The following is a 6179-nucleotide window of genomic DNA, read 5'->3' on the forward strand; positions in this document are numbered from 1 at the left end:
TTTGATATCAGAAGGACATTCTTCGTATTCAGAATGCAATTCGATATGTCTGATGTGCTCTAATGTCCCACAATAAATACTGTCCAAACGTTCATACCCCACCCCTTAAAGGTCTTACTTGTTCGGAATAATATTCTTTGTTCAATCGATTCAATGTTGTTTTTCAACCTGTGATTTTTAATGAAGTTTGGCTTTTATATTATACATCAAGGCACCTTCTAAGCTTGTATGTGGTTCATAGAAGTATATATATATATTTTAATTGTACAATGTATTTTGCGCTTTTGTACCAAATCCTAAATCATTAGGGTTGCGGTAACATGGAACGGTGGAATCGCTATATTCTATTACGCACTTACCATGTTTACCAAAAAATGCCGATATTGTTGGCACATCCTTTCCCTATGCATGGGGTAGCTGTATGTATGTATCAACTGGTTTGGAATTTCAAAGTTGTGAATGTTACTAAAATTACAAAAGATTAATAATACAAACTTAAAAAGCAAATTTCGACAAAATAAGAAAGTCAAATGTTATAAGTTTTAATTCTAAAAATAACAAGTTTCACTGCTTTTCGCTGCCAAATGTAAGCCTATTAATATACCTAAAGCGAAAGTGAATTACAATAATGCACCAACCTTCAGTTTCATTCCAGCAACTGCAAAGCTAGTGCTGTTTTGATAGCACATTTTATTTGGGTACATTCTACATTAAAATCACTTACTGACCTAGGCATAGGTAAGCCTAGTCAGTCTGCTATTGCATGGAAATCGCACGCATATGCTACTAGTAATACATGTACCCCGGGACATGTACATGTAGCCTTATTGTACATGTTGTATCGTAAATATATTAATGCATAAAATCTGCGCATGTTTGTTTTCAACATGCAGATGTGTCATTTAGTTAAACAATCAAGGGTCGACCTCTATAGTTTCTTCTCAGTAACATGTACACATAGGCATGGAATTTATTAATTATCTAAATGAAAGTAACGTTTAAAAACTAACCAACGAAACGAACATTCTACTGTCACCAAAAGACCCTTCAAAAATTTTGTAAAAAAAAATCTGATAATCTCTCACTGAATGACCCATTTTTTTCTGTACAATTTACAAAATTTCATTGTCAACAATAAATTTAATTTTGAAGACTTCGACAATTTTATACTAAGAACTTTGAAGTCAAGTTTTGAATTGGTGTTCGCACAGGCCAAACCTTCAACGGTGGGAGCCGGGTTGCACACCGATGATTTATAGATATATTTTTTTTATCAAACCATGGGTTCGATTCCCTAAAGCCACGGTACGCAACTGCTATTCAAAGATTATTACTAACAAACTAACAAAAATCCATGAATAAACATGTAACATTCATTAAGAACAACATGAAAGCAATAAGTAAAATGTGTCTTTTCGTATTATTTTATCAGTGGTTATGATGGCTGTCACATGGCTGTCACATGAGGAAAGGGACTTGTGTCCCAATTGGGCCAAGTTCGTGACTTTTAGCCAATGGCTAAGGTATTGCTTTTGACCACATTCTTCTCCCTTTCTATCTTCTGCCACTAGTTTTGTTCTGACTCCCTTTATGCCTAGGCAGTAAAATTAGCTTCCAAAGCTAGAAAAGGTGAAAAATATCAATTGAAGCGCAAGAAGACCGTCAGTCCACTTGGCCCCTAAAGCTAGAAAAGGTCACAACGCATTTCTTCAGCGGCCCTGCGTGCGTGTGTCGTAATTAGCCGCAATCATGACCGAATGTCCAACTCTGTTCAATAGAAGTATACCAATCTCTAACATACACACCGGTATATTCCACAAAAAAGACAAAATGTGCACCGTATCTTAACAGTGAGTTTATTGAATAGACTGCATTACAGCCAGGGACGCTAGTTCGAATTTCGAATCCTTGATTTCAGTGAAGTCAATCGATAAAAGCATGCAGGGCTTCCATAAGGTCCTATTTGACAAAGTCTAGAAACATTAATGTGAAATACAAGAAAATGCTTCTTGAACTGGGGTCAAATTTAATTGTGAAATTGGTCAAATCTTGTTTAAATCACACATCAATCTTCCTCTGTCATTGCGATTCAGTAAAAGTATAGAGTTTGAAATATTTGATGCACACGTTATCTAGCTATAAGCAAAATGTCATATTTGATATTTGAAGTTTTGCTAATAACTCGGGGACTATATTACGTCATAGATGGCTCAAACTATACTTTATCGGAATCCTTTTTTGGCATGTTCAGATGCAGGAACCTACTCCCCATTCCAGAAAAATACAGCACTCTTTTTTGTGGAATGAAAAATATTATCCTGTTTTGGCAAACGAAATATTATAGCCAAGTCCTAATCCTTTAGTTAGTTCTATCTGGTAACAAATGGCATATTCTAATATTTATATTTTTGTACGCTTTCTACAATTGTAGTCATAAACTTCTAAAACTTGCCACAAGTCTACACATTCAAAATCTTGAGTTAGCTCATAGTTTTGATATTTTATTTTATTTTTGATAATTGGTTATGAAAAAGACTAAAAATATGTTTTCTAAAAATTAGAATGCATACCATGAAATTAGTCTCTGTACAAGTATTTGGGCTTGATTGTCGCAACAAACGGAAAACACCCTTGGCTCTTATTTCACAAAATTGACCAAATAATAAAATTTGACTTTCACGGATTAGAATTTAGCTATGATTCGTTGGGCAGAAGTTGATAATATTTTTTTTCGATCCAAAAAATTTAGTGATGTATTTTTCTGGAATAGGGAGTACTAAATAGGAGCTAATAAACACAGCACAAAAAGAAAGTCCTCACTAATGTAAGTTACATACTTACCCGCATACTTACCACGATAATTCGCCAGCGAAGTGGTTACGTAACTCCCTGGTAACTGGATCACGCACCATTTGGAATTGATAGTACATGCCATAGACTTTGTGTTGCGATCATTTCGATCGTGGTGTAGAACTCAAAAGCGTGATCCAGTTGACATGGTGATAATCGGATTACACGTAACACTTCGCTGGCGAATAGGTTGTGCGTGAAATTATTGATGGGCTTCAAACAAAGGATTTGAACCGGCGTCCTTCACCGTAATCATGGCGCAGTGTAAGTCCATTCAATCAAATGTTGTCATCAACTTTTTTGACCGAAGTGCATTTGTTATGTGTGTGAGACGAATTGTCGCAGTAGCCTACAATTATGCTTTTGTTGAATGCATTTGAGTAGTCCGCATATTCACGGTATGATACTTCATATGCACAACCTCTATAGGTTCTGCTGGGTATGGTACATGTTAGTGAAATCTATGGTGAACTAAATTGGATGAAGGTGGATCAGCGTGCAAATTATTTTAAATGTATTTTGATGTACAGGTGTATCAACAAGTTAGCCCCCGAGTACTTGGTACAAAACATCCATGATCGCATGAAGTCCCATGGTTATGGAACACGATTGCATGACACAATCAACATCCGTGTCGGTCGTAGTAGAACCAATTGGGGCAAGCGTACCTTTCAGAACTCGGGAGCTTATTTGTGGAACCAGCTTCCAGCCCAGGTTAAAAACTCACCCAACATTCACATATTTAAAAAAAATGCTCAAAGCCCACATCAGACAGGGTCTAATTCTGCATAAAACCGGGCAACGTTATTTCTATAGATCTGCTGCGCATTCAAATTGCATTGTATTGCATCGTAATTTCATTTGTGTCTATGCTAATTATGTTTACACAACATGAACTCACGTGTTTTCAAGCAAATTCGCCGATAATAGGTGATCAAAAGCGATCGGAATGTTACAAAAGTACAGATCGCATTTAGCTTACTTCATATGAGATGATCTTTGGAAAAATACGGCATAATTTGTCTTGGTGTTTGCGGAATGCCATGCAGTAAAATATAAATACGTTGCGGCAATTCATGATTGACAACTAGCAATCGGCGTGTCCTTCGTATCCTCCACTGTCAATTTCTTATCCACTCACTAATCCTCACAAAAGCTTTGTGTTGATTACGTAATGTGTGGAGGCAAATTGCAATAAGTACAATGAAATAATGAGTAGGGCGGGCTCCGAGGCGGGTTTCTTCTTCATCTTACGTAACAGTATTGTTCTCCAAAAAACCCCGGAAGCTTGTCGTTTGGAGCTCTAGCTGAAATACAGCAAGATAATGTAAGATAGTAAATGTAAATCTGTATTTTAGCTAGAGTATCTCGAGCTAGCCCACATCCTCAATTGAGCTTAGATTTGTATAATGTTTTTTGTTTTCTGGGACTGGATCTGCTATTGTATTGATTTATTGATTTCTCATTGGATTATTTGATTATTATGTTTTGGCTTTATGCCCAACATGTACTTCACCATTAATGTACTACATGTACGCACAGAGGAATTTTTGCATCATGGTGTATAGGTTGTGGAGCATCGCGGTGATTGAGTGGAGTGTTGCCCCGGAGCTGTGGGGTGTGACGCGTGACCTCTATAAATAGCCTACGTTAAAAGTATGGTGATTGCTGAGTTGTGTAGAATTTTACTTTTACTTATTTAAAGTTTTTGCATGATTTAGTGAGTGTTGCATGGTTCTGGGGTGGGATTTTTGCTTGATTAGTGTGGGTTTCTTACTTACATGGCATTTGTGTAGGGGTTCATCTGTGCGTACATGTACTAGCTTGACTGGTGGAGCCAATTACATTCCATTTCTTTGTATTTATTTAAATAGTAATTAATAAGTCACATTTTGGTTTTAAGTAAGATTTTGATGGTAATTCTGATGGTTAGTGTTCTTGTTTAATTTAATAGACTTTGGTTTGACTCACTGTGGAAGTCAATGGTAGCACTCTACGTTTTGAGTCGGTCATGTGCGGCGCCTCATGTGTCTTTGTGCAATTGTGGGATGTCCGATGGCTTTCGCAGTAAATCACACCAAGGTTTATTTTCTACTATTGTCTGTCCAATTAACTTAGACACCCAGTTTTTATTACTTATTTGAAAAAATATCCACTTACAAAGAAAGTCATGAAAGAAAAGTGTTAACATTCGCCGAGACCTAACGGGATTTTTGTGTTTCCAAAGCATTGAGTGAGAGTTTACCAGAAATTCTATTGAAATTGAAGGTTTTTCTCAACACTTTCAAAATAATCCGGTAGAAGTTGGGTACCATTATTTTGGAAGGTCTCATTATACAGATTTGTAGGTATGGTGATTTTGGATAGTGAATGGATGAATAGTAAATCAATTATACTCCTCACCAAAAACATTTTATAAAAATGAAAAATATAATTCAGTTCATAAAATGCAGACAGTGTTTCTGATTGGCATATTTATTCTTAGTGTATTAACTCAGTGATCCCAGCTGTCCCTCAACCAATTACAACAATTCGGCGCGGTATTTGAATCTTCTTCTGTGCATGCTTTTGGCTTGGTCCAATTCTAAGAAAATACAAATTGTATGCCCTATGAATGTTCTGATGTTATTGGTGAGGAGTATAATTCACAATACACTCCACTCCAGACGCATAGTAACTTGCCCTATCATTTGTTATAATGCACCAACTGTGACATCTTTTGAGTTATAGAGGTTGTGCATGAAATTATTGATTGGCTCCAAACAAAGGATTTGAACCGGTGTCCTTCACCGAAATCATGGCACAGTGCAGTCCATTCAATCGAATCTTGTCATCAACCTATTTGATCGTAGTGTATTTGTTATGCGTGTGAGACGACCTCTCGCGGTAGATTGCAAACATGCTTTTGTTGAATGCATTTGAATAGACCGCCATTATTGTGAATCAGTAAAAGGATTAAAGAAAAAAGGGTGGAATCAATGATCAATATGCATGATTACAATGTTCAAACACCCCTTACTGTAAATAGATTATCCCATCAAAAGTTTCAAGTCATTAGGAATATTCGGCTGGACCCAGATATCTTGCTGTAAATCGGTCAAAATTGAATAAAAGTAGACAAGGAAGAATATTTTTTCATCTCTTTACTAATAATTTCTGTTAGGTCTAACCGTGTTTAGCAACTTTTCTTTCATGACTTTTTGCCAAAGTGAAAACTTTTCGAAATATATCCTAAAAACCGGGTGTCTAAGTTATTTGGACAGACAATAGTAACATTTTGCTGTGCTAAGTTTTTGTAATAAGTCACATTTTGGTTTTAAGTAAGATTT

Source organism: Amphiura filiformis, chromosome 18 (genome assembly GCF_039555335.1).
Source record: "Amphiura filiformis chromosome 18, Afil_fr2py, whole genome shotgun sequence".
Classification (NCBI taxonomy): domain Eukaryota; kingdom Metazoa; phylum Echinodermata; class Ophiuroidea; order Amphilepidida; family Amphiuridae; genus Amphiura; species Amphiura filiformis.